Raw genomic sequence first — 19,475 nt, 5'->3', positions numbered from 1 at the left:
CTAGCTTCACTTAGCATAATCTGCTCTAGTGCCATCCATTTCCCTGCAAATTCCATGATTTTGTCATTTTTTAGTGCTGCGTAATACTCCATGGTGTATAAATGCCACATTTTTTTTTTATCCATTCATCTATTGAAGGGCATCTGTGTTGGTTCCACAGTCTAGCTATTGTGAATTGTGCTGCTATGAACATCGATGTGGCAGTATCCCGGTAGTACACTCTTTTAAGGTCTTTAGGGAATAGTCTGAGAAGGGCAATAGCTGGGTCAAATGGTGGTTCCATTCTCAGCTTTCCCAGGAATCTCCATACTGCTTTCCAAATTGGCTGCACCAATTTGCAGTCCCACCAGCAATGTACAAGTGTACCCTTTTCCCCACATCCTCGCCAGCACTTGTTGTTGTTTGACTTCATAATGGCTGCCAATCTTACTGGAGTGAGATGGTATCTTAGGGTGGTTTTGATTTGCATTTCTCTGACTGCTAGAGATGGTGAGCATTTTTTCATGTACTTGTTGATTGATTGTATGTCCTCCTCTGAGAAGTGTCTGTTCAGATCCTTGGCCCATTTGTTGATTGGGTTATTTGTTATCTTATTGTTTAATTTTTTGAGTTCTTTGTATACTCTGGATATTAGGGCTCTATCTGAAGTGTGAGGAGTAAAGATTTGTTCCCAGGATGTAGGCTCCCTATTTACCTCTCTTATTGTTTCTTTTGCTGAGAAAAAACTTTTTAGTTTGAGTAAGTCCCATTTGTTGATTCTAGTTATTAACTCTTGTGCTATGGGTGTCCTATTAAGGAATTTGGAACCCGACCCCACAATATGTAGATCGGAGCCAACTTTATCTTCTATCAGACGCAGAGTCTCTGATTTGATATCAAGCTCCTTGATCCATTTTGAGTTAACTTTTGTGCATGGCGAGAGGAGGGGATTCAGTTTCATTTTGTTGCATATGGATTTCCAGTTTTCCCAACACCGTTTGTTGAAGATGCTATCCTTCCTCCATTGCATGCTTTTAGCCCCTTTATCAAATATAAGATAGTTGTAACTTTGTGGATTAGTCTCTGTGTCCTCTATTCTGTACCATTCGTCCCCCCACCTGTTTTGGTACCAGTACCATGCCTTTTTTTGTTACTATTGCTCTGTAGTATAGTTTGAAATCTGGTATCGCTATACCGCCTGATTCACACTTCCTGCTTAGAATTGCTTTTGATATTCTGGGTCTTTTATTTTTCCATATGAATTTCATGATTGCTTTATCTATTTCTACAAGAAATGCCTTTGGGATTTTGATTGGCATTGCTTTAAACCTATAGAGAACTTTGGGTAATATCACCATTTTGATGATGTTATTTCTTCCTATCCATGAACAGGGTATATTTTTCCATCTTCTAAGATCTTCTTCTACTTCTCTCTTTAGGGTTCTGTAGTTTTCATTGTATAAATCTTTCACCTCTTTTGTTAGGTTGATTCCCAAGTATTTTATTATTTTTTTTGAGGATATTGTGAATGGAGTGTTTTTCCTCATTTCTGTTTCAGAAGTTTTGTCGCTGATATACAGAAATGCCTTTGATTTATGCGTGTTGATTTTATATCCTGCCACTTTGCTGAATTCATTTATTAGTTCTAGTAGTTTTTTTGTAGACCCTTTTGGGTCTTCTAGGTATAGAATCATGTTGTCTGTAAATAATGATAATTTAAGTTCTTCTTTTCCTATTTTTATGCCTTTAATTTCTTTCGTCTGTCTAATTGCTCCGGCCAGTGTTTCGAGAACTATATTGAATAGAAGTGGTGATAGAGGGCATCCCTGTCTTGTTCCAGATTTTAGAGGGAATGCCTTCAATTTTTCTCCATTCAGAATGATGCTAGCCTGAGGCTTAGCATAGATAGCTTTTACAATGTTGAGGTAAGTTCCTGTTATCCCTAGTTTTTCTAATGTTTTGAACATAAAGGGATGCTGTACTTTGTTGAATGCTTTTTCTGTGTCTATCGAGATGATCATATGGTTCTTATCTTTAAGTCCATTGATGTGGTGAATAACATTTATTGATTTCCGTATATTGAACCAGCCTTGCATCCCAGGGATGAATCCTACTTGATCATGGTGCACAATTTTTTTGATGTGTTTTTGTATCTGATTCACCAGAATTTTATTGAGGATTTTTGCATCTAGGTTCATTAGATATATTGGTCTGTAGTTTTCTTTCTTTGAGGTGTCTTTGTCTGGTTTCGGAATCAGGGTGATATTGGCCTCATAGAATGAATTTGGAAGAGCTCCCTCTTTTTCTATTTCCTGAAATAACTTGAAAAGTATTGGTATTAATTCTTCTTTAAAGGTTTTGTAAAACTCCACTGTATACCCATCCGGTCCTGGGCTTTTCTTGGTTGGTAGTCTTTTGATTGCTTCTTCTATTTCATCCGTTGATATTGGTCTGTTCAAATTGAGTGTATCCTCCTGACTCAGTCTGGGCAAATCATATGACTGAAGAAATTTATTGATGTCTTCACTATCTTCTATTTTATTGGAATATAGGTTTTCAAAATAATTTCTAATTGTCTTCTGTATTTCTGTAGCATCTGTTGTGATATTGCCATTTTCATCCCGTATGTTAGTAATTTGAGTTCTCTCTCTTCTTCTCTTCGTTAGCATGGCTAAGGGTCTGTTGATCTTATTTATTTTTTCGAAGAACCAACTTTTAGTTTTGTTAATTTTTTCAATAGTTTCTTTTGTTTCAATTTCGTTGATTTCCGCTCTGATTTTAATTATTTCTTGCCTTCTACTACATTTGCTGTTGTTTTGCTCTTCCTTTTCTAGGGCTTTGAGATGAAGTGTGAGCTCATTAATTAGTTGGTTTTTTCTTTTTTTGAGGAATGACCTCCAGGCGATGAATTTCCCTCTTAAAACTGCTTTCATTGTGTCCCATAGATTCCGATATGTTGTGTCTGTATTTTCATTTATCTCTAAGAATTTTTTGATTTCCTCCTTTATGTCTTCTGTAACCCATTGATCATTCAGTAACATATTGTTCATTTTCCATGTGATGTAGGATTTTTCCTTCCTTCTTTTATCATTGATTTCCAGTTTCATTCCATTATGATCAGATAAAATGCATGGTATTATCTCCACCCCTTTATATTTACTGAGGGTTGCCCTATGGCATAATATATGGTCTATTTTTGAGAAGGATCCATGTACTGCTGAGAAAAAGGTATATCCACTTGATGATGGTTGATATATTCTATATATGTCAGTTAAGTCTAGGTTATTGATTGTGATATTGAGTTCTATAGTTTCTTTATTCAACTTTTGTTTGGAGGATCTGTCCAATGGTGAGAGAGGTGTGTTGAAGTCACCCATAATTATTGTGTTGTGGTCTATTTGATTCTTGAACTTGAGGAGAATTTGTTTTATGAACGTCGCAGCACCATTATTTGGTGCATAAATATTGATAATTGTTATGTCTTGTTGGTGAATGGTTCCTTTTAACAGTATATAATGTCCTTCCTTATCCCTTTTGATTAAGTTAGTCTTGAAGTCGATTTTATTCGATATGAGGATGGCCACCCCTGCTTGCTTACGAGGACCGTGTGCGTGGTATATTTTTTCCCAACCTTTCACCTTCAGCCTTTGTATGTCTTTTCCAATCAGATGTGTCTCCTAGAGGCAGTATATTGTTGGATTTGTTTTTTTAATCCATGTTACCAGCCTATGTCGCTTTATTGGAGAGTTTAAGCCATTAACGTTTAGAGTTACTATTGATATATGGTTTGTACTTCCAGCCATGTTTGATTATTTATCTTTTTTTTTAAATTTAGTTTGTTTCTCCATGATTAGCTTTCCCCCCCGCCCTCTGTCTTTATTGAGGCACTTCCCACTGATGGTTTTGGTTATTGTTTTTCATTTCTTCCTCGTGTAGTGTTTTGCTAAAGATGCTTTGCAATGCTGGTTTTCTGGCTGCAAATTCTTTTAACTTTATCATGAAAGATTTTTATTTCGTTGTCATACCTGAAGCTTAATTTTGCTGGATACAGAATTCTTGGTTGGCATCCATTGTCTTTCAGTGTTTGAAAATGTTGTTCCAGGATCTTCTCGCTTTCAGAGTCTGTGATGAAAAATCCGTTGTTAACCTTATTGGTTTACCCCTGAATGTAATCTGCCTCCTTTCTCTTGTAGCTTTTAATATTTTCTCTTTGTTCTGTATATTGGATATCTTCATAACAATGTGTCTTGGCGTTGGTCTACTGTGATTTTGTATGCTCGGTGTCCTGTATGCATCTACAATTTGTATATCTGTTTCCTTTTTTATTTCTGGAAAGTTTTCTGTAATTATTTTATTCAGCAGGTTACTCATTCCCTTGGTTTGAATCTCTATACCTTCCTCTATCCCAATGACTCTTAAGTTTGTTTTTTTTATGTTATCCCATATTTCTTGGATGTTTTTCTCGTTATTTTTTACCAGCCTTTCTGAGTTGGCTAGCCTCTTTTCAAGATGATATATTTTGTCTTCATTATCTGACGTTCTGGCTTCTACTTGCTCCACTCTGTTAGTGATACTCTCATTTGAGTTTTTAATTTGGTTTATAGTTTCCTTCATTTCTAGAATTATTGTTTGATTTTTTTATAATCTCTATCTCCTGATAAAGATGCTTAACTTCTTCTTTTATCTGTTTATGTAATTCATTTTCAATGTGTTTTTCATTGTTTGAATTTGCTGTCTCATATCCTCTTTAAGGTTCCATTCCATCTGTCTAAGGTATTCCTTGAGTTCTTTATTTGACCATTTTTCTGATGACTCTAGGTCCTCCTGAATATTTAGGCTGTCCTGCATTGTTTGTACTCCTTTTCTTCCTTGCTTTTTCATGCTGCTCATGTTACTTCTTGTTCTGTTTGCCTGCTGAGTTACTGTTTACTCCTATAAATTTATTTGATGCTTAGGAGGAAAGGTATTAGAAGGGAAGGGAAGAAGTCACTAAAGAGAATGAGAGTAAGCAGGTAGAATTCAAGGAAGGGGGAATAAGAAAATTGAAAAGAAATGAAAAGACAAAAGAAAAAAAATAGAAAATAAAAAAAGAAAAAAAAATTAAAAAAATAATAAAAAAAATAAAAATTAAAATTAAAAAAATAAAATAAATTTAAAAAAATTTAAAAAACAACAACAAAAAAAATGAAAATGAAAAAAAACCCAAATTAAAAAAAAATTAATAAATGCAGTCTTAGAGTTTGATTAACTTCTCTTCCAGTAGGTGGAGCTGTGTCCACCGGGCCAAGCTTCTCCTCTCAATACGTGGGAACCAATCACTGTGCAGCAGCTCCTCCTCCCAGACTGGGCGGGTCTCCAATCCTGAGTGCCTAGGGCCTTCTCTTGTGTCTAGTCACTTCCCCACTTTTCCTCACGCCAGGCCCCGCTCACTGGTGACGCTCACCACAATACTGGCTACACGCCAGGTCTGCTGCTCCCGGGAGCCCTGTTTTCATGAACGACTGGGCACACTCTCCCTGTTTGCCATTCCCTCACACCCTAAGTTTGTAGAGCTTGGGGCTGAGAACCCTCAGTGAATTTTGCTTGCCCTCCGGTAGCCATGTCCCCGGTAGCTGGTGCAAGAGACCTCAGTTGTCAGCACTGGTGGGAGCGGTAGCCGGGAGTTCTGCGCCGCGGGTCCCACGCCACTCCTGATTCCCTCGGTCTGGCTATCGCACTCACGGGAGAGCTGGGAGGGGCTCTTAAGGTTTCCCCGCTGTGTGGAGAGGGAGGGCTAGGGGGTTACACACCTGTCGCCACCGGTTTCAATGAAGTTATCTCCTCCACCGCATTCTGGTGACGTCAGTTCTCTGCCATGGTGGTATCCCATGCAAATGGTGACAGTTCGTTCCCTTTGCTGAGTGACCAATGCAACGGGTGGGTCCTGACTGGCTCTCCTAAGCCCCGTCTCAAACCTGTGGCCACTGCCTATGAAGGCTCGGTTGGCATTACCCTCCGCAGTTTCAGAAGGGCAGACCAGTTGTTTCAGCGAGATCGTTTAGTACTGAGTCACAGCGGTTTGTCTGCGAGATGAAGGCGAAGGGGAGCTTGAATTCAGCAGATCCGGGCTCGGTGTGTGTTCTGAGAGGCCCAGACTGTTCGCCCCAGATCCACGTCAGCTCAGCATTGCCTAGTGATCCTGAGCAAACAGCACTTAGACGGTTTACGACTCCCTATGCCCGCGCAGCTGAAGAGGTCAGAGACTTGATCTCTCCACGCCCGCCGCCATGTTGGATCTCTCCCCTGATTTAGTCTTCATGTGGCAGTACCATGTTTTGTCAACACATGTAGACATCTAGAGAGTATGGGAGATTGCAGGTGAGCCAGTTTTCATTTTTATCATTTCCATTCACAGTGCTTTTATTATAAAATGTCTAAAATAGTACATGTTGTTTCTCTCTGGAAGGTGGTTTTATGAGTATTTAAGATTTTTAAAGTTTATTGTAAATTGACAAATTATAATTGTGTATATTTATAGAATACAAAATAGTGTTATAAATGTATACAGTGTATCAAGATAATTAACATATACATCATCCAAGTTTTTATTTTTTGTGGTGAGAATATTTGAAATATGCTTTCTTAGTAATTTGAACATCATTATTAACTATAGTCACCATGCTATGCAAAAGATTAGAAAGAACTCATTCCTCCTTGTGAGTATTTTTAATTTTCTTTTTCTTTTTGCTTCTTTGCTTGTCCACAAATCCTGGAGGAAACATCATATCATTTAATATAATTGAATAACTTGCCTCAGAAATAAAGGAGTAATTTTACCATGTGATCTAAGGTAAATACAAGTTTACAAAGGCACATCTGAAAAAAACATCATCATTTGGATATTTTAGGTAAAAAGTTGTTCATGTAATTTTTCAATACTATAGATGTTGGCTTGCGATACATCTCCAGCTCTAATGGATGGCTTTTAAAAGGACATTAGAAAACACTAACAGTATTAATCACTTTGGTTATTGTCATTTTTGTACTTTGAGGATCAGGTGTTTCTTTTCTGCCCATGTATTCTGTAATCCTTTGTTTCTGTTTCGGAAAGAGAAAGTTCACACTTGGTTCAACAAAGTATTCATTTTAATTAAAAAATTTAGTGTTCATTGTATACTTATCATAGGTGGTAACATACATTGTATGTAAGGTGGTGAAGAAAGAAAGAAGCCAAGTGTAAAAAACTCATAACAGGCAAATTAGCATTTAAATTAAAAGTTGCAGGTGTGGAAGAATACTTTTGTTTTAGGATTAAAAAAATGTGCCCTTAATTCCTTCTCTTCTCTTGGCTTCTCATCTTTCAAAAAATTATTTTTATTGTCAGTATACAAAAATCTGTAATCCCATTCAGTGACATCAGGGGTCAATCACACTTTGGCAGGGACTGGGCAAATTTTGTTTCTTGGTGTTGGTCAGTGTGGACCTGTCTTTTGTGGTGTAGTCCTCATTACAAGCAGAATACAGCTGAATGTACTCAGAGTATAGGAAATGACTTGATGTATTTTTTATATGGGAATGTGGGAAGATGCGGAAGACCTTAAAAGTATAATTAGGATATGCGTCCAATTTCTTATTTCATTCCTTCTGAGGGATCTGTGTCTTGTTGGCCAGGGGAGATGAGGAGGCTCTTGGATCATAATCTAAGTGCCAAATGAGAAAAGAAGATCCAGTTACAAGAAATAGGAGAAGTGCAGAAATTAGAAAAATCTACAGGATGGTGGGCATATACTATTTAGTAAATGCTTTTTTTTTGGTTTCAAATACTAAGTAAAAGCACAAACCAAGTCTAGTAGGAGATTCTGCATATACATGAATTTTAAGTAGAGGTGGATACTTACCCTTCCCCCCCCCCCCCAATCAGGTCAGTTATATCTGAAAACAAGTAAGAATGAGGCTAAAATAAATTTAAAAATGTGGGAATAAACAATAAAAAATTCCATAATAAGGCATCTGATGACAACATTACTTTATGGCCATTATAACTGACCAAATCAGGATACACACACACACACACACATACACACACACATATGAGATAAATTTTTCACCATAGGATTAGAAATATGTAAAACAGTTAACTCTGATCCTGACAGCAGTTTTACAATAGGATACTCATCAATTAGCAAAGTAATGTTACAGAGGAAGACCTAGAATGCTGAGAATATTCTAGCAAGCTATGTGGACTCCTGTTTCATAGCTTTAGTTTTTCATGCAGCAATAAAATCATCTTTTACACAAAGAGCATAGATTTCTCTCTTTGATTTGTATCACTGAAGCCTATGAACCAAGAGTTCTAAACCTATTTTTAGATCCAGAACCCTTCTGAGAATTTGATGAAAGCCAGGGAATTCCTGTCCACGAATATTCATGGATTCTTATATAAACTTTTGGTGGACCCTACCCCTCATGCCCCTTTATGGACTTCTAGTGAGGAAACTATTCTCTATCATCATGGTTTACATTTTGCTTTTGGAAAAAAACTGTAAGTCAGGCAATTTACCCCTCCATCACGGTTTGCCTTGTTGCTTTTTGGAAGGTCTTTGGAAAATTGATCATCAGGGCCACCCACCTCCACCCATAGCATTCCTCTCAGTTCTTCTGTAGCAGGCTCCGTAATGGTGGGAGGGCATTTGAGGCTGCATTTCTCTCTAGAGTAAAAATAGAAAATCATTTATTTATCCATCCACTAAACAAACATTTGGTAGGTAGCTGTTGATATAGAAAGCACTTTGTATGCACTCTGGGTGTATCAAAAATCTGATCAAAACAGATTTTTCAGATTATTAGTTCATTTAAAAAACCAGAGGTTATAGATGTTAACAAGTAGAATTATATTAGTTACCATTACCTATTATTGAGTGGCATGTTGTATGTGGAAATGCCTTATAAATTGTTCTTCTGGTGTTATTTTTCTTCTTACCTTGATTTTGGAAAACTGAAACCAGTGAAGATCATAGTGAGTAAAGAAGCCATAAATTTTTAGTGCAGGAAATAGGATTTGCAAATTCATAGAGATCTGAAAACAAACTTCATCTGAAAAAGGAAAAAGTTCGTGGAATTGTTAACCATAAGATTTAATAGACAACTTTCTGAATGGCAGTGTAAATTAATATTTAGTAGATATTTTGTTCAGTGTAAAGCTTAAGAAAGCCATTTATTAAACAACAGAAAAATACAGTTTAGTAGCATAGTATATATAGGTGGGTTCATGTTCTCAGAGGAAAATGATTTAATTAAAATGAGTAGGTAAAAATAAAGTTTTGAACAACTAATAAAAAAAAATAAATAAAGTCAAAACTCCCAGAAACTTTCACATACAATATATGTTATGGCAGGTTTCTAAATATAGTGTTAAAATCTTAACCTTGATAGCACCAGGAAACTAACAAAAGTTTCCTGCAAATTAATTGCAGGAAATACACATGTTTATATGCATTAGTTTTCTAGGGTTATCATAACAAATCACCATAAACTTGTTGGCTTAAAATAACATAAATGTGTTCTCTCACAGTTTTCCAGGCTAGAAGTCTGAAATCAAGATGGTGATAGGGTCATGGTCCCTTTGAAGACTTTAGGAAAGAATGCTTGCATGCCTCCTCCTGGCTCTTTGTGGCTCCCAGTAATTGCTGGTGGTTGTTGGCTTGTAGTTACATTACTCCTGTCTCTGTGTCTTCACATGACCTTTTTCTTTGTGTCTCGCTTCTCCTTTTCTGTTTATGAGAACAACCATTTGTGGATTTCATGCCCACTCTAGGATGATTTCATCTCCAGATCATTATTTTAATTGTATCTTCAAAGACCCTTATTCCAAAGAAGGTCACATTCTAAAATTCCATGTGAATATACTACTCAATAAACTGCACTATTCCACTTATTTAAATTATTTTGAATTTATATATTCATATCTCTGGAAGAGAGGACCAAAACTTTATTATTTCAAAACTCAGAAAATATTCATATAAACTGGCAAACTTGAGGAGTACATGAATATGAAATCACACATGTTCTTCGGTGAAGTTTCAAGATCTTGTCATATAATTCATGTATAAAGACAAGGGATGTTTGGCTAGATCTTTGGAGTGAGAACATCTATGCTTATGATTATTTCAATAGAATGTTCTAGTTGAACTGTAAAAAGATTATCTAAATCTATTTATGCCATCATACAATCTTTAAACTCTGCTATCAAAATGTAAATCCTGATGACTTGGGAGGCTGAGGCAGGAGGATTGCAAGTTCAAGGCCAGCCTAGGCAACTTATGAGACCCTGTCTCAAAATAATACATAAAAGAGATCAGGCTATAGCTCAGTAATATAGTACTTTGGGTTTAATCCCTGGTACCACACAGATACATAAATGTGAGTTCTAGTTTTGGTTAGTGAACTAAGTTGAGTGATCAAGATATTATTCTATTGCAGATAACAGAAACCCAACCAAATTCACTTTAAAAATGGGAAATGATTAGCTCATGCATGAAACTAAGATGTCCAAGGGGGTAGAATTATCTTAGAAATGCTGGATTCAAAGAGATAATTTTTCTTGCTCTATTTCTCCAGTCTCTCTCTTTTCTTATCACTTGGGTCTGTTTATAATGATGTGTTTGCTTCCTCTAACAGACAAGAGAGAAATTAACTATCCCTCACCAGCTATTTACTATTTTCAAAGGTGAAATGGTTCATTTCCTCCACATGGTGAGGGAAAAGGATAGCATAGCCGCAGAGATCTTCAGGGTACTGTCATCCCAGTTTCATATCCTATGACTGAGGAAAGAAATGGCATCCATGTACAGAATTTCACAGAATGATTCCCATTGCCCTGAAATGTGTCATTTTCCAATTTCCAGGCCAACTACATGGTCAGAGGTTTGATATACTTTGTCAGCCTGAGCCTGCACTAAGTACTATAGATGAGGGTGTTGTGGATGTCTATAGTCACAGATCTATAGTCACAGGATTGAGTTAGCCAGTCCCTAAAAGCATTATAGTGCTCCAGGTTCTCGCTAAATAACACTAATCCTATTCAATTATTTTAGTATTTGTGGATATTATTAAAGTATTGATAATGAATTTTCAAAACGTGTGTCTAAGTAACTCTGCTATTTTATTTTTTTGGGACCCCAAGCTAAAATAACTATGCTTTCCTCTAGTTTACACATGACTTTTAGAAGCCTTCCTTCTAGTACATTTAAAAGCATTGCTATTAAGAATGGATTAACTGTGACATTTGGAAATGTCAGAGGTAATTTTTGGCTATGGTAACACTGGCCAAAGCATGTCACCTGTATAAAATTATTGAGGGCTTGTTCATGACATTGCTAGAAATCTTCTCTATGTCCTGTTTCAGCAAATGCATTTTAGCACTGAAGCAATCCATTCCTTGCGAAGCAATTATCATCAGAAAATGTCACTGCATAAATTGTAGGATAAAAGAAGCAAAGGTCTGATTAGTGGCTGATTTAGAGGAGGTGAGCTAATCCTGAGTAGAGCATATCATTAGAAATCAAGAACTCAAACCATATTTTTTCCAGTACATTGAGATAACCTTATTTAAGGGACTTATTTGAATGATAAAATGGTAGAATTGCCAAAATTCCTGAAATAGATATTCAGTAGAAAGAAAGAAGCACTTATAAACTTTGAAAATAGTTAATAGCTGATTAATTTTTATTTTGTGCAATTGATGTATTCTTGAACATTGATATAAACTGAATTATTTACTAATATCTACTGACAACTTAAAGAGGCTGGGTCTTTCCCAATTCTTTATTAAATTGAGTACTATTAAATTCCCCTTCGTTATCTAAGGGATATAGTTCTTTGACTCAATCCTGCACTTTGAGAACAGAGGAGAGAATTTTGAATGCTGCTCTGGAAGTGTATTGAAATTCCATTTTAAGATTGCCAGGCTTAGCAAATAAAAATATAGTTAATTTTGACTTGTTTATCTGAAATTCAAATTTAATTGATCATATGTTACCTGACAACCTTATTTGAGTTCTTCCAAATTGAACATGTGTGGAATCTGCTTTGTTCCTCTTGAATTTCATTTTCCCTATTGACATTAACTTTTTACTTCATAACTTTCAGAGCAGTCCTTCACGTGAGATATTCCTCTTTATCTAAGATTTCAAGCTTAGGTAGGTTGAGTTTAGCCAGTATATTCCACTCTGATTTCTTGTTTCAAGATTTTTCTCTGGCTTGAGTTCTGAGTTACAGTTTTCTGTGTAAGGCATTTACTATTTTATTGTACTTTGATTATCATATGAAATATAGAAACCTAAAGCAGAAAAAGGGAAGGTAGAACAAGAAAGAAGAAGGTCTATTGGCAGGAATTAAATGTAGAGTTTATCACTAAAGTAAAAGTCTTGTTAGAGAAAATGGCACCAGATATCAAGAATAGCAGATTAAGATTAGGTGATTGAGAAACCTTGGAGCACTGGAAAAACTCAGAGGTGGATGATGCAGAAAATGACCAATATGCATATTCAGTTAAGAATGGTTGTTGCTAATGAAGAGCCTGTAAACTTATGTGAAGAAATAGTCAACAAAAATACACTATCATATGATATACTTAGACCATAATTTAGTTTGTTACATATCTACCTGCAGGTTCAAAAAATGAACAGTCCGAAAGAAACAATGTAATAAGGTCTTACCTGTTAGAGATGCCTTGGCATGGATTCATGAACAGCGAAATTGTGAGAGCTGAATGTTTGTCTTACTTTTTTGTTTTGTGTTACACACACACACACACACACAACCGCTCAGCTTTTGTCCATAAGCAGCAATCTTAAGTACAAATTTGAATTGTTCTAGATCTCCTTATTGATAGATGATGAAGTTACCCATTCATCCAGTTTTCACTTTGGCACCTGACTATTGGTCCTTCTCGTATTTACATTATTGTTCTGGGTTTTCGTTTAAATTTTTTTTAGTTATATATGACAGTAGAATGTATTTCGACATATTATACATACGTGGAATATAACTTCCCATTCTTGTGGTTGTATATGATATGGAGTTACACTGGTTGTGTATTCATATATGAACATAGGAAAGGTATGTCTGATTTATTCTACTATCTTTCCCATCCCCCACTTTCCCTTCATTCCCATCCCCCACTTTCCCTTCATTCCCCTTTGTCTAATCCAGTGAAATTCTATCCCCCTCCCCACAGCAGAGGAACCACTCCCAACATTGTGAGTTAGTATCTGCATATCAGAGAGAACATTGGGCCTTTGGTTTTTTGGGATTTGTTTATTTCATTTAGCATGATAGTCTCCAGTCCATCCATTTATCTGCAAATGCCACAATTTCATTCTTCTTTAAGGCTGAGTAATATTCCACAGTTTCTTTATCCATTCATCTGTTGAAGGGCACTTAAGTTGGTTCCATAGTTTAATTACTATGAATTGAGCAAACATTTATATGACAGTGTCAGATTTTAAGTCCTTTGGGTATATGCCAAGGAGTGAAATAACTATGTCAAATGGTGGTTCCATCCCAAGTTTTCTGAGGAATCTCCATACTGCTTTCCAGAGTGTTTGCACCAATTTGTAGTCCCACCAGAAATCTATGAATGTGCCTTTTCCCCCACATTCTTGCTAACATTTATTTTGACTTGTATTCTTGATAATTGCCATTCTGACTGTAGTGAGATGAAATCTTAGTGTAGTTTTGATTTACATTTCTCTAATTTCTAGAGATACTATTTTTTGGGGGTTTTCTGAATAAACACATGCATCTGGTCTCTCTGATCCTAGATTACAGTTTTTTTTTCTCAAGAGATTTTAAATTCTGGGTGTTCATAACCAAATTATGGTAGATAATTAAGAGGTTATTATTTATGAAAAGAAATATCATAAAATTAGAGTAATATAAGTCAGATTGTCAGAGAGTTACCTGTAACTTCATGGGATTCTGCTAATAAAAATTCAATAGATGTTAGTGAATAAAATTGCAAAAATAATTATTATTTTAAAAAATCACCATATCACCATTTTCCTAACTGCCAACAAAACTTACTAGCAATTAAATAATCTTTATTGCTAGTTCTTTAATTTCTCATATGAGCACTCTGAAAATTGCTTTAAGAATAATCATACACTTTGTAATTAACTTGGAAGCCAAATTGTAGAAAATTAAATAGAACTTGGTGTGGCTTAATCACTGTGACAGAATTTAATACTTATTTGTGAATTATAAGGCAAATTGATAGGGGAAATCCATTGGAATACAGGTACTCATGGTCCTGCTAACGGTAGCTGGCACAGATGGAATAGCGTCAGGTCCAGATACTTGTGGTGGAGGACAGATTGAAAGTCATAGATTCTGCATATAGACATGCATCACCTTTGGGATAAAGTACAAAACTCCTAACATAACTTTTAAGGTCATTCATGATGTGATCTCTATATATCTTCGCATCTTTATTTCTCTCAATTTTCTCTTCCTCCTTTGTACCTAAGCTACACTAATCTTCTGATTTACTTGCCATTTCCTGAAATCTGAGGTATTCTATTCTGCTTCCATATTGGTCTTCATATGACCTGTTTTTTTGGATCATTTACTATCCTACTCAATACCTACTTAACTTTCAGGATTCAGCTTGCTTTGTGCCTTCTCTGCTCTTATCCCTATATTAAGAATCTTCTCACATTGCGATAGTTACTTCTTTACTTACATATCTATTATGTTTATCTTTGAGTGTCTTCGGAAGGAGTGCCTCTTATTCTCCACTGGAAATCTAGGGCATAGGAAATGGCCCCAGCTCACACTAATAATTCAAAAAGTATTTGTTGAATTAATGGGGCAAACAACTCTGTTGTGGTTGCTTGGAGGACGTCTGGATGGTAGAAAGACCATGATATTCTGAGGATATATTCATATAACTGAACTACACCCTTTTATCTCCTGCAAGTAGTTGAGGAGGGGAGATTATCTGATTGTGTGAAATAGAAGATATGGGGTGAAACACAGATTTCTAGCTGGTCCTCCATGTGTAGTTACATTTTGTTTTTCCATTCATTGAATAAAACAGTTGCCTTTCATGTCTCTGAGTGATGTATCTTGTCTTGTTTCTTGTCCTATTCCATTCTCTTTGTCCTTCTGGGTCTTATTTTATATTTTCTATTTTTTTGCAGACATTTTAGTTGATTGCCAGAAAAAGGTAGAAAACATACACATATTTTATTCTGCTCTATTTAAATTGACTTTTTCACTTCAATGTCTTACTTAATATTTACATTGAAAAATGTATAGCTTTCCCCCTAAACTACCTCGGAGGTAGTTTTAAAATATGGAAGGCAGAATCTAGCTTGCCAAAGCTAATTGTTAATTAAATTGTATTTTTGGAAACAGTTGTATATACTGTATTCCTATAATTTGCATTAGATAATCTTATTATTAAATATATTTAAGTCAAATTTCATTAGAACTCAAATATCATCTCTTTTTTATTTTACTGTTGTCTAATTCTCAAATTTATTGTCTATTATTGTTAAATTGCTGTATCTATGAAGAACAAATATCACATAATTGTGTACTATTGTATATCTCTGCATAGTGATGTCATATTATTAACTTTTTAAAAAACTTAATTTTTTAGTTGTAGATGGACACATGCCTTCATTTTATTTTTATGTCATGCTGAGGATTGAACCCAGGGCCCTCCACATGTGAGGCAAGTACTCTACCACTGAGCCACAACCCCAGCCCATATTATTAACTTTTTAATGGGCCCACAGTGAAAGTATTTATACCACAGGCTACATGTAATAAACTCACAGCCAGTATCATATGGACCGGGGAAAACCTGAAAACATTTCCTTTAAGATCTGGAACAAGACAAGGATGCTCATAGCACTGAAAGTCTTAATGAGAGCAACCAACAGAATAGGAGAAAATACTTGAAAACTATTCATCTGACAAGAGATTAGTGTTCAGAATATATAAGGAGCTCAAAAAACTAGAAAACAACAAAAATAAATAATCTAACTTGTAAAATGATCTGAATAGACATTTTTCAAAAGGAGATATACAAATAAATGACAAACAAGTATATGACAAAAAGTGATCAACATCATTAGCCATCATGGAAATGCAAACCGAACCTTAGTAAACTAATATCTTACTCCAAACAGAATGATGGTTATTAAAAAAGCAAAAATTAAATAATGCTGGTGAGGATGCAGAAAAAGGAACTTTTATATACTGTGGGTGGGCAAGTAAATTAGTAAAGCCATTATGAAGAACAGTATAAATTTTCCTCCCCAAACTGAAAATTAATCTACCATATGATCCAGTGATTTGTCTTCTGGGTATACATTGAAAGGAAATGAAATGAGCTTATCAAAGAGATACCTTCATTCCCATGGTTATAACAGCACTACTTACAGTAGCCAAGATTTAGAATCAATTGAGCTATATATAGGAAGATGAATGAATAAAAAATGTGACATTTATACTAAATTAAATATTATTCAGTCATAAAAAAGATTGAATTTCTGTCATTTGTAGCAAAATGGATGGACCTAGAGGACATATTAAGTGAAACAAGCCAGGCACAAAAAGACAATCACTGTACATTCCCACTCATATGAAAGCTAAAAAAAAAAGTTGATCTTAAAGAAAAAAAAATAGAATAGGGATTATTAGAGGCCAGAAAGAGAAGGGAGGGGTTTAGGGAGGTTGGAAAAATTGATACCAGAATACACTTGGCTAGGAGGATTAAGTCTTAAGTGTTCTTTAACCCATTGAGATACATATCTAGCCCCTTTTTATATTTTAAATTTTGAGACAGGGTCTCACTAATTTGCTTAGGGCCTTGATAAGTTGCTGAGGCTGATCTTGAACTTGTGACCCTACTGCCTCAGCCTATTGAGTCCTGGGATTACAGGGATGCACCACCATGCCCGGCAAGTTCTAGCGTTCTATTGCACAGTGGAGTGACTATAGTTCATAAAAATATATTTTACAAAGAACTAAAAAGAGAGAATTTCAAAGACTTCAAATACAAAGAAATCATAAATGTAACAGGAGATTGAACTGCTAATTACATTGACTTATTCATTACACATGGCACACAATGTATTTGAATACACTATATCCATAATTATGTGTAATTATTATGAATTAAAAGGAAAATATTTTTAAAGCAGGAGTATTTCTTGTACATCTTCACAGAAATAGTATCTGTCACAGGATCTGACACATAGAAGGAGCTCAACAAAAGAATGTTAGCTTCATGAAATCAATCCCTATCATAGATACTAAATTTTTTCTGAATCAATATTTCTCTATGTGGGGAAATAAGGCATTAGAAGAGGGCATTGCTTGGGATTTTTTTCACCCATAAATAACATAAAATTGAAACAAAACTGGTTAAATTAAAAACACAGGAACAACTGGCTTTCATGTCTAAATTCCAAATGTGAGGCAGCCCTCAGGAGTAATTTAATTAGAGACCTGGTCACTTGACTTTGCACTGCCTTCTTGTCTGTGTCAGCTGTGCCCCCATCATGATAGAATGTTTTCAGAAATTTTGGAGATCACAATACATCTTGGCTCATGGAGCATAAGAGATCTCATGATTTCCCAACCAACAACTTAATTAAGTCACAAGTGAGCAAGGAATATAGGACTAAGTTGATTGATGTAGAGCATTTAGGAACCAACAACTGGCAGGTCGTGTTATTGACTGCAGATTTTCTTGGCTGAGAAACTCATTGTGCTATATGGAAGTCAGGAGTAAAAAAGCAAGTACTGAGAAACAACCACAAAATTCTGTTACAATTAGATAATGATTTTGGTCTCTTCTGACTCTGAGGGTTTAAGTTTTTTCCTTTTAAATTTATTGATATATTTACTATTTACTTTACAAATTGTTAAAATTCTGTATATTTTATTCAGTTCTTTGCATTGTAAAGAGAAAGAAAATGCTTTGAAATAATATCCTGAAAACTCTAAGTATAAGGGATACTTGAGAAAAAGAAAGTAATAGATAGGTCTCATCAAGAAAAGTATTTCAATGTAATTTCAAAGGAAAAAAATATATGCATAGATACTGATCATTTAGTCTATTGTAAAGTTGTCCTAAGTAGTTTACACAATCCAGTCTAGACCGCTCCTGTTTTCCTCACTGCAATTTAATCAATGTTTTCAAAGGATGAATTAGGTCAGATTATTACCTGATGCTCTTGTAAAACTCTTTAGAGGTTCTCTAATTACAATTATGATAGAGATCAAATTCTTCACATGGCTGTATTAGTTAGCTAGGATTACCACAACAAAGTTGTGACAATCTGTGTACAAAGTTTGCATAATCTGTGCAAAGTACTTAACTTCACTTTAGTGTAAGTAACCTCTTCAATAACCACATCTTCCTTGGCCCCATTTTCATTTTCATTTTTCTGGCTAAACTTCAAGTTTTTAAAATTTTAATTCTATGCTTTATGATTGCAATGATCACAATAAACAGTTAACCTCACTAAAAACTTTCAGCAATGCCCATGTCACTACCTGAATTCTGTGTGGCCTTGACATTTCTTCTGGCAGATTAATTAGTCCAACACTTTTAAGTTCAGCCTCACAGAAAGTCTCTGGGCATGGGAAAATATGTAGACAAATTCTTTGCAAGGTTGTAATACAAATAACCTCTAGTTCAATTCCCAACAGAATCCTCAATTCCATCTGAATTCAAGCTTACTACTCAAAGTGTACCAAAGAGGGCAGATTGCCAGACTATGCATGGATGGTTGGGTGTGGGACTGAGAGATGATGAAAGAAGTCAGTCCAGAAACCAGATTCTTTCTTTAGGGGACTCTGTGTTGGGAGGTACGGCAATTAAGGGCTCTTTTAAATATTCATATGCAACCCTTAGAAGAATCAGGATGTGGATGCCCATCACACTGGGAAGATAAAAAGTATCTACCAGTGTCAATGAAGAGCACCATAACTGAGAGGCAGTTATTGATCTCATCCAGCTAAGAATATGTTTGACATTTCCCAGGATTCTTCTCTCTGCCCTAATGATGATGAGTACAATAAAACCTAGAAATTAACAAGGTGGCAAGGTATAAAGCCTATAGAACCAAAACCTGTTCTTGCAGTAGGAAAGGGAGAGTTTGGATTTGAGTCTGAGTTTTTAGTTTTAAAATGGATTGACTGAAGTCTGAAAAACTAGAAGTGCCCAGAGAGGTATGATATCCTAAAAATGTTAAAACACTGGAGAGATTTGTCCAAGAATATCCAATCTGAAGTTGGAAAAGCGTTTAAAATTGTTTCAATTCTTACCTCAAAGAGTTAAAAATCAATACACTGGTTGTATAAGTCCCTTCTTCCTCTGGTTTGTGGGAATCAGCTCTTCCTTTCTTGTCTCAACACTTTACCCTGCAGGCTTGCTTCACAGCAAAAGGTAACAAGGGGCGATGTGCCTTTTTGCACTTGGTGGTTATGAG

Source organism: Marmota monax, unplaced genomic scaffold, assembly GCF_021218885.2.
Source record: "Marmota monax isolate L192 unplaced genomic scaffold, Marmota_monax_Labrador192_F-V1.1 WCK01_AAM20220418_F8-fsc00002, whole genome shotgun sequence".
Classification (NCBI taxonomy): Eukaryota; Metazoa; Chordata; class Mammalia; order Rodentia; family Sciuridae; genus Marmota; species Marmota monax.
Note: the sequence above shows the minus strand (reverse complement) of the source record.